General features: G+C 33.5%; 1 pseudogene; it reads right to left on the bottom strand.

The window, feature by feature from the left end:
• Positions 1-232: 232 nt before the first annotated feature.
• Positions 233-2,870, bottom strand: LOC126700611 (receptor-like protein kinase FERONIA; annotated as a pseudogene).
• Positions 2,871-11,008: the final 8,138 nt, after the last annotated feature.

Genomic DNA, 11,008 nt, shown 5'->3' with positions numbered 1-11,008 from the left:
GTAAAATGAAAATGTAGGGACTAAAATAGAAATGACCCCAAAATATAGGAACTAAAAGTACATTTATACCTTGATTATATGGATACAAGTACTTATTCTAGTTTTCAAAATTTCAGAATTCTATATCACATCCGAGAAAAACGTACAATTATAATTTTATACAACTGAATATTACTACAATAAGAACGCTTATAAGTGTATGCTGAGTATTCTTATCAGATATCTGCATTACCACTATTATGTTTCTTAATAATCATAAGTGAAATAAAATGACTTGTGCTAGTCTGCAAGATTGCAACCATCACTTAAATAAAACTTTCAAAATTCAGCTAGCTAGCATATCTTTCATCGACCTTCAGGATTCATAATCTCAGAAAACATCGACATCAATCCATCCTGATATTCCTTACTAGCAAAACTTTGCTCCCCATGGAAGACAGCGTTTTCTGCACTACCTTGCAACTGCAATGCGAGCTCAAGACCCCACACCACATCATTCATCGATGGCCGTTCAGTTACATAGTCATGCAAACAGTTCACCGCAATCTCACAAAATTTCTTCAAACATTCTGGTTCAATTTCAGCCTTCAATAATGGATTAACAATCAGATCAAGCTTTCCATTGCGATAGCATTTCGGGGCCCACTCTGCTAGACTCATCTCCTCGTGCTCTACCATATGCATGATGGGTGGCCTTGCACACAACACTTCAAACAACACCACACCAAAAGAGTACACATCTGACTTCTCCGTTAATTGTTGGCGTCGATAATATTTCGGATCCAAATACCCCAAACTACCTATGACCGTTATGCTAACGTGGGCCTTGGACGTGCTAGTGGACCAAATTTTGATAACCCGAAATCGGACACCTTGGCTGTCCAATTCTCGTCCAATAAAATGTTTGTGGGCTTCACATCACGATGAATGATGGGGTGCTTAGCACCTATATGCAAGTAGTTTAACCCACTTGCCGCACCAATACAAATTTGGAGGTGTTGATTCCATGGAAGAGGTGGTTTATCTGTATTGTAGAGATGATCACATAGAGTCCCACGGGCCATATAATCATACACGAGGATCATCTCATTACCATCATTACAATATCCAATCAAAGAAACGAGATGATGGTGGCGGAGTTGAAATAGCATCTCAATCTCAGTCTTGAATCCGTGGTACCCTTGTTGAGAACCGGGTTTCAATCGTTTGATTGCAAGTTTGCAACAGGGGTGGCTGCATCATCAATGTTTATGTACCCTTTATACACGTCACCAAACCCACCAATACCAATAATGGAATTTTGATCAAAGTTTTTGGTGGCTGCTTTAATCTCAATCAATGAGAAGTACCGGCACAAATACGGTAGCGTTGACCCCTGAGTCTTTGTTGACTTGGTCCTCGTATAGAAACAAAATGGACCTTGCCAATTAGTCATCTTTCTCTTGGCCCACCGAAGAACGAAAAATCCGATAGTCGAAAGTACAATAAAGCAGGAAACTCCGCCACCAACGACGGCAGTTAGTGTTTGTCCACTGGAGTCTTCACTATCGTTAGACTTTGTCTTTTGTAGAGGAGTCAACGAAAATGGATTGGGGTTAGGTCCGGTGAGATTTCCACTGGAGTCGCTTAGTTAAGTTAGTTTGAAGATTTCGATACCGTTCAAGATTGCACCACTGTAAAAAGAATTCCAGACACTGGCTTTCAGGGCGATAGAGAGGTTCATTTTCTTCTCGCCGTCTTTGTCAAACATCAGTACAGCATAGTCCACATATACGGGAATACCTTGCTCACCACTCAATGTGATCATGTCGAACTTTGTCTCAGCGGTTTGATTTGCTATGAAAATAAGAAACGCTCGGTCGCCCGCTTTAAAAATTTTTGATTGAATCTCGCAGAAGTGTAGCCTAACAAGGTAAATAAACCGAGAATCTACGGGAAATTCCCAAGTAAGATTGTAGCTCTTAATGATGTTTTGGCTCATCTTGATCCCCGTAGTCCGGGCAGTCCGATAAACATCTTCTGGTGCAGTGTCTGGAGGTATTTTGGTAAAGAGCAGTTCAATAGTTGTGTTAACAACTAAAACAGATGATGTATGTTCAGTCAAGTACTTGTCGTCCGGACTCCAGCTCCGGAACATTCTTGTATCTTCATTGGGTGAGATGGACTTCCCTCCAACATTTATTCTGTATAGCATCTCGAGAGCAGTTCCGTTTAAGACTTGGTATAGCTGCTGTTGGCCGACAATAGGGAGCATTCGATCATCAGACGGAGTGTAATAGAGATTAGTAGACATAGACAAGATTTCAATTCTGTTGACAAAAGCAAATGAATTGGAATCGCTTGGAGTTAAGGTTAACTTCAGCCTCTGACCTTCCTCGATATTGACACAGAGTTCTCTAAATATGGTGTCACCAGAATCACTATCAGCGTCTGCTGTAAGTGAAGCATTAAAGTTGTGAAGAAGAGTAAAAGGTCCAGCTTTGACAGAAAATCGGGCTTTAGAGTGGTCAAAGGTGTCGAATGTAGCTGGGTAGAAGTATAGTCCAACGAATTTTTGGCCTGCAGTGACTGATGAGAATATATAGCTGAATGGGGAGAGATCATAAGCGGGCTGTTGTATAGGGTAGTTGGGTAGCAGAGGAGGATTGCTGCACAACACTTGTAGTTTGAGATGCATTGTTTTGTGGTTGTTCAACTGGGAAGAATATAGAATTCTCGTCTCCAATCCAGGTCCGACCATCTGATGTGGTCGAATTGCCGTAGGGGCCACAGTTAAGGTGAATATTGTCGACTGCTATGTAAGGAGACGGAGAGTTGTTGCCAACAGTGCTGTTCAAGTGGTGCAGCAAGAAGGCGATGTAGAGAGGTGTGAAACATGGTCAGAGGGTGGCCCAAAGATACGCGTTGCTTCGGTTTTCCTTGCCCATTGTAGCAGAGACAAAGTGAGTGTCAGAGTCTGTATGATACAATTTTATTTTATTTATTTATCTATTTTTGCTAATGCATTAGTATTGGGGTGTAAAAAACTAGTGAGTCCTCAAATATACAACCTACTATTCATGGGCTGTAAATATATATAAAATATATATATATATATATATATATATTTTTGGAGAGAGACAATTAAGAGGAGGAATAGAGGAAAGAGAGATGAAAGAGGAGAGAAACAATTTTTTTTAATTATTATTTGATTATGTAGTTTATATTATTTTCTTAGGTCGGTAAAATAGACAAAATAACGTTTGAGAGGTCAAATATGACTTTTTTTCTTCTTTTTTTTACATCCTCAAATGTGAATGCTTTATAGGAAGATATTTCAAAAATTTTTTTTTTGACGTAAACAGAAATTTCAAAATGTGATAATAGTAATACGTAAAAATATTTTATTGTTTAATTTGTGAACATGGACGGCTTTAGCCTTTAACTTTAGGTGCAGGATTTCAAATGAACCTCGAGCTTGGGCAAACACGGAAAATTTATATATAATTATTTTTATTTGACCATTTGGACCTTAATTTTTTTTAAATATGATTCTCTTAATAATATCTTAGTCTTTTTAAACACATAAAAAATGACTAACAACAAACTAATTTGAGCTAAAATTTGGTAAAAAAAATAGTAAGCTCAACAACAAAAGGTTAAATTTTGTTCATCTTAAACCTCGAAAAAAACACATTTAGGTCTTAAAAATTTTGAAATAAACAATAGATAAAAGTTTGGGGAAATTGGCATTTTACCCACCTGAGATTAGCTCCGTTTGTCTCTTGCTATCCATTTCTATTAACATGAGTAAATTTGTATTTTTGTTACCTTTTTATGTGTCTTTCCTCTCAAAACATAAAAAACTAAAAAATTAAGGGACAAGAAGATCTAAAAGCTAGGTTTTGTAAAAATTAAAACCTAACTTTTACATATAGATTTTTGTTTTTATACAAGATAGAATTCTACTCTATCTAACTTTTACCTAACTTTTAGATTTATCAACTTTTTGATCTTCTATTTTAACGCATTAAAAATTAAAAATTAAAAAAAAAAAAATCAGTTAAGTTCACCCGGTCTTATTCTAAGAAGCATCACGGCCTAAGCTAAATTCACAGACAGAAAACGCATAATTTAGTTGATATTCGTGAAGCATATCCTAGATATTCGTAAAACATATCCTGCAATATGTAAAAACAAATATCCTTAAAATAGTTGAACACTTCGTATTGAGCAAAAGGTCCTAAACAGAAACGTTTATTATTACTCATAAAGTCGACAGATGGCTTAGACTAATGCAATCACTAAGGACAACTTCTTAATCACTTGCCAAACTTTTCGTCAAAATAACATATAAGGACAATTTAACATAGTTGTCGTACTTTGAATCATCTTCTAGTACTTTGGTTCTGCAATTTACCAAATGCTTGACAGTCTGAGAGTTTAACTCCCGGTAGAATCTGCTTGCTTTGACAGCACTAGTTGCGAAAACTTTCATGTTAGCGGCCCACACTCTTTGAGAGTAGAAAATGCATAATTTCAATTTTTAATGTGTTAAAATAGAAGATCTAAAAATTGATATATTATTTGGAGTAAGTAAGAAAACTTTATTGTGTTCATTAATCTTATTATGTTCATTGTATTAAGAAACAATATGCAAAATGAACTTATGATTTATTTTTTATGAGAAATATTATGTTCACAATAAATTTTAAGTAACTAATTGTTACCGGCTGTTATGATAGGCAAAAAAGTAATTTCAGTAGTGAGTTTAACTTAAAACCAATAATAACTTGTTATCACTTAAAATTTGTTGTGAAAATGTTGTACAAATATTGCAAACATAACACTTTTTATTTTTTATTCTCTTACTAGTACTTGTACTATAAAGAAATTTATAATAAGGAAACTACATAAAACCATAAAATTCAACTTTTACTTCAAATTTGTTCTCTTACTTATCCCTAAACATTCTGTATATTTTCTTTATACGCGGCAAGAATGTGGTCTACCATGTTGAGTCTTGTTTCTAGGTCTGAATATTCATTGAGAAAGCACCACTATGCATTTCCTGCCTATCCCTATCTTTCACTTTGAACGCTTGGTGAGGAAATTTCCTAAAGTTGTCCCTGTAGGAAGATAACAGAAGAGTCAATAGCTAATCTTGCCATATCAAAGTTAGTGATCAATCCTAATTACTAATTGGCAAATGAAATTGTCACTGTTCTCATGACTTGTAGAGATAGAGAATATTATCGACCATAGTATATATGTAAGGAGGCGAAGAGTCATTAGCGACGGTCACTACAACAAACAAGACCTATGGTAACGAACACTTTTCATCACTAAATACCCTTATTTCGTCACCTATGACAGATAGTGATGAAACATAATTCGTCGCATAATCTCGGTCACAGAAATTCGTGGTGACAAAAATTTTTGTTACTAAATTGTTTTAATTTTTTTAATAAAAAAATTATAGGTGATGAAAACTTTTTGGTCACCTAATATATTTCGTCACCAAACATTATGATAGGCCAAAAAAGAATTGACCCCTTATGATAAATTAATTGATTAATTAGCAAAGTTTGTTAATTAATCAAATTAACATGCAAGATGCGTGGTAGCATAAACAAATCACCAATTAAACTAAGTATGCAGTGGAAAATAAATTGATACGGTGATTTGTTTACAAATGGGGAAAACTTACACGGCAAAAACCCTACCGGGTGATTTTAAGGTTACCATTCCCAAGAATCCACTATTATCACAACAAGTGATAACAAGTAAAAGAATTCCAATACCTTATACCAGCCTACAATAGAACCCTTACCCCAATATCCAATTGGGCTTGTTCTGTAGTGACAATCTCTCCTTTTAATGCACAGCTTCTAGTACGTGACTAATCAATTGAGTGGATCTCAGTATGTGACTTCAATCACCAATTAGAGAAGGTTGTTGGTTACAAAGTTTTTCAGTTCATCACACGATAAAGATCGAGAAGTTCCTTGGTTACAAAACCCTACGGTGCACAAACATAATAGCTTCTTCATAAGAAAGATGAACTAGGACAAATTTTGTTTCCGATCACAATTTGCTTGAACGAACTTAATTTGCTCAACACTTGTGCAACTTGTGTCTCCTTTGACGACCCTTAAAATAAGTTTAGGGTTGTGAGAAAAGAAAGCCCAAACAGACAATCACGAACTAGATGAAAAACAGACCAAAAATTTTGAGTTTCATAAACCTTGACAGATACCCTTTCTGTCGAATTGCTGTCAAGCCACGGGTTGGAACAGCTCTTCAAGGCTCGATAGATGCTAGCTGTCGAGTTTTAATGAACAGCACTTTTCAGATTTGAATTTTGGACAGATTTGCATGGCTTTAACACTTAGACTTGAAATTTTGTTTCTTAAAGTATTAAACACATCCTAGATCTACCCAAATACAAGTAAAGTGCGTTTTGTCAAAGGATTAATCAATTACATAAAATAGTAACATATGTCCTAACACATTATATTTAGAGATGAAATAAATTTGTCACCAATGATTTTTAATTTGTAATTTTTTTTTTATTTGACCATATAAGGTGATGAAATACTCCTAAACCTGTCAACTAACCAAAATATCCCCTGAAACCTTAAAAATGACCAAAATTCCCCCAAAACCTAAAATATGACCAAAATGCTCCGAAAACCTAAAAATGACGAAAGTACCCCCTAAATCTAAAAAATGACCAAAATATTCCCGAAATCTAAAAATGACGAAAATACCCCTAAACCTTTAAAATGACCAAAATACACCCAAAACCTCTAAAATGACCACAAATAACCTGAAACCTCTAAAATTACCCAAAAAAAAAAAAAAAAAAAAATTCTTGAAACCTCTAAAACAACCAAAATAGCTCTAAACCTCTAATAATTAGGTTGAGTTTGGGTTAGAACTTAGAAGTAATTAGTTAAATGGGTAATAATGGGTAAATGAGTTTTATGTACTGAACCCAATATTATGCCCACCCAAAAAACCACCCATTTGACAACCCTAACATTAGGTGACAAAATTAGATTTCGTCACTAAATGTGTTTATTTTAAATGTTTAGCGGCAACAAATTTTGTCTTTCTCGCTCAACATTTTCGATTGGCACCTTACTTTTTTAGGATTTACAGGTGATGAAAAAGCATTTTGTCACCAATGATAATAAATTCTTTTATATTGGTTGATGAAATTAGTGTTTTGTCACCTATTGATAATATTTAGTGACGAATATTTTCGTCTCCCTAGATCCCACTTTGTGTGACGAAATATTTCGTCACCATAGACATTCGTGCCTAAAAATTTCTTTGGTGCTAGTTTTTTCCATGGCCTAAGGTGACGAAAGGAAGTTTTGTCACCAATTGTAATATCTTTAGTGACAAAAATATGATTTCATCAACATTTTTATGTATTTTTTAATATTTGGTGACATATTTTTTATTTCCTCACTGAATGTTGTTGTTTGGTGATTAAATATTTTTTCCTCGCTAGATTTCATCACCATAGGCCAAGTTTGTTATAATGGGTGCTGGTCAAGCTAAGTTGCACGGATACAGGCACAATACATAGCACGACACGATACATAGTACAACGACATGGTATTTCTTGAAAAGCTAGGATACCACATGTCTAGGATACGACAATTAATTGATTAATGTTTATTTTTAGGTATATATAGGTATGTATGTATGTATGTATGTATCATAATTGGACATAAGTTATGTTTATTTTGAATTTAAGCATTAAACATTTAAATCTTCTAACCATATAAAAAGAGTGTCTATCTACAGTAACTTTTTGGTTTAGACAATCTGGTGGGCAAAACTCATTGTTTCATCACTTTGTTTTATTTGGGCTTAAAAGAAAAACACATAACCCACACCTATTTTGGTTCACCAAACATCCAAAACTCAATGTTTTTGTGTGGGAAAGAAGAGCAAGTCCAATGCGGGCCAAAAGCAAAGAAATATCTTCATCTTCTGATAGACTCAACAGAGAGATAAATTTGAGCTTAGTAAGTGTGTGGTGTCAGTGTAATCCATACAGATTTGGTGAGATAAGGCTTAGAGACAAAGGGCTATAGGTTTTTAGGGGGGAGAGGATTGTGTGGTTTAAAGGATGGGAATAGACTTTGGTGGAGATTGCGGGTGGGTATGGGTTTCTTGGAAGTTGAGAGAGAGAAGAGAAGACCAGATAGAAATTTTTGCTGGTTTGTGGTTCGACATTCTCAACTCATCATAATACAGGCATCTCTCTCTCTCTCTCTCTCTCTCTTTAAAGTTCTCTTCTCTATGGGTTGATTGATTTTTTAAAGATCGATTTGTCATTCTTTTTAGTTTCATTGCATCAATTTCTATCAAATATTTGATGAAGAAATATAGAGTGGTTGTTGAAGTTTTATTTTTATACATGCATGTTATTAAAGTCAAGTTTGTTTTTTGATAGTATTTGCTTTGGAATTTGGGATGTAGAGCAACCAGATTGGGATGAGTGACCAATGGCATATATTCATGATACTTTGTTTTCCCCTTCTTCTATCAATTTGAAACTTGCAACATATTAATTTATTTTTTTAACAATATTTTAGAAAAAAATTAATGAGCTTTGGTATTCTATATTTTTCTTTGGTTTAATTGTTTTCAAACTAGTGAATTTTTAAAACAGATAACAAATATTTTGTATTGTCATTTCATATATTTTTTATTATTTGGTATGATAGCTAGCTAAAGGATCTCAGTCTAATTGGAGTTTAGCCTATTGAATTAGGAAATTTTGCTCATTTGTGAGAAAAGTAATAGAAATATGCATGTTTACTCAATTATAGTAGTCATTTAACCTCATCATGTTATTATTTTGCTGAATTGTTCTTAGAGATTATTGATTTTTGACAATTGTTAAGGAGTAGTCCATACAAATTCCATTGTTTGAGTCTACGAAAATTATCTATAAATATGATTTGTGTATGACAGTTTTCTGCTGTGTGTAAGTTCTAAAAATAGCTTTCTAAAACTGTTATTGTATTGTTGGTGTTAACTGTATAATGTGTGGGATTAGTCCTTGTTATGACCTTGATTTCCAAACTTTGGTTGTATGTATATTTCTTGGTTTGTTTTAAATGCAAGTATTCGAATTCATAATTTTTTTTTTTTTTTTAATGTCAAACTAGTAGCATTCTTTGTGAAATGCTCTTGCTTAATACTTATCATTTTGGTCAAGATCCATATCATTCTTATTAAATATTGTACTATTAACTATAGTTGATGCATTATTTTTCTTATTTCCATTCTTAACTTAATAGGATGCGTACATTATATAATTATATTAAAGACATTACTCCAAAAACTAGAAATTAGAAGGTGAAGACTGTTGTCGCTGAGAAGACAATAACATGTACATCACAACAAAGCCTAACCAAATATACGAGGCTCATATTGGTTGATAGTCAAGTAAATTAACAATCTACTCTTTCAATTTTATGTGATAGTGCTTGTAATGTAGATGCTCATTTTTACCCTTTCACATATCTAACAATTCTACTTAGGGCAATAAAGTACACGCTACTATCTTTAATCAATGTGAGATTGTCATGATCAACCATAGGTTACACATATAACAAGGACATATTACATCCATAATGTGATTGTCAAAGCAATCAAACTAGAGCATCGAATTGTTGATAATGTTTACTAGTGAACAATCAATCCAACTACGTTGGTTGAAGAAGTATCAGATGATGATTCACCAGTCCCTACACCTTCCTTTAACTTTGTTCCTTTTACCGAGTTCCATAAACATATGGATTACTTTGCACTTGTCGGCGAGAATTGGAATATTAATTTACTTATCAAAAAAATGAAATGCAATATTAATTCTCATACCTCTTATAGTCTAATTTTAACCAACAATGATATGACATTTATTTATTTTTAGATGTCATTGTTGTTACAATTGATGTGTGCCTGGCTTGACAACTTCAAACTAGAAATGGCCCATCGATGATCCAAGAAGTCATTCTAATTGACCAGTTACAAAATTTAATAATTTTTTTTTTCTGTCTTTTCCACAACAGATTTCTTTCAGGTTCAGTTCTTTATACCTAGCCAATCTAAAATTGACTATTATTGTTATTAATAAAAGACAGGTATAAACCAGCACTTTTGAACTCTTCTTTCACATAATAACAAGCAATGATTATAAATTTTGGCTGCTATCAGTTGGTTTATACATTATAGGCTGAAACCAATAATTTTGACTTTGTGGGATTAGTTTGTTACCAACAAATCGGCTACCCTTGCACGAATGTTCACTACTAGACCCCTATTATTATGGCAACAAGATTAAAAGTTATTTTGTATAATGGTAGAGTCTTTGAAAAAAAAAAATGGCTTAGTAATTGCTGATTACCCTAACATTTTTATCTATCATAGGTTTATCTCTCTCAACAAGATCATCAAGTTCCTTCATCATTGATCCACGCATTCCCGAAGCAATTGTATTATGAACCTGGGACAATATGCATCTTTTTTAAATTCTTTGCTACTTCATATAAATGATTAATATCCACTTTTTTAAAGCATTCATCAAAATGACTTCAATTCAATTTATAAATGCATTAGTTTTAACAGAGTTTAGGACTCTTGTGCATCAATAATCTACAAAAATAAATAGATTCCTTTATTTCCTTTTTATTTTTTTAAGAACTATACACAACTAAACACCTTGTGTATATCACACTTTTAAAAATCCCATACTAATTAATTGAAAATCATCATCTAATTATGTTATATTCTAGTTGTACTTTATTTACATTTACTCACACATACAAGGCTATCTTTAGTCATTCTTGATTATATAATGTTATTTTGACTATACGTGACAATATATATACTATTGTATTTTTACATTTGCAGTATCTTTTAATTTTTGATAGGGCTACTGAAAAGGAAAAGCAGCTAAATGAAATAATCACTGAAAAGCATTACCTCACAGCTTCAT

The sequence above is a fragment of the Quercus robur genome, chromosome 2 (genome assembly GCF_932294415.1).
Source record: "Quercus robur chromosome 2, dhQueRobu3.1, whole genome shotgun sequence".
In the NCBI taxonomy this organism is placed as follows: Eukaryota; Viridiplantae; Streptophyta; class Magnoliopsida; order Fagales; family Fagaceae; genus Quercus; species Quercus robur.
Note: the sequence above shows the minus strand (reverse complement) of the source record. Positions and strands in the feature narration are given on the sequence as shown.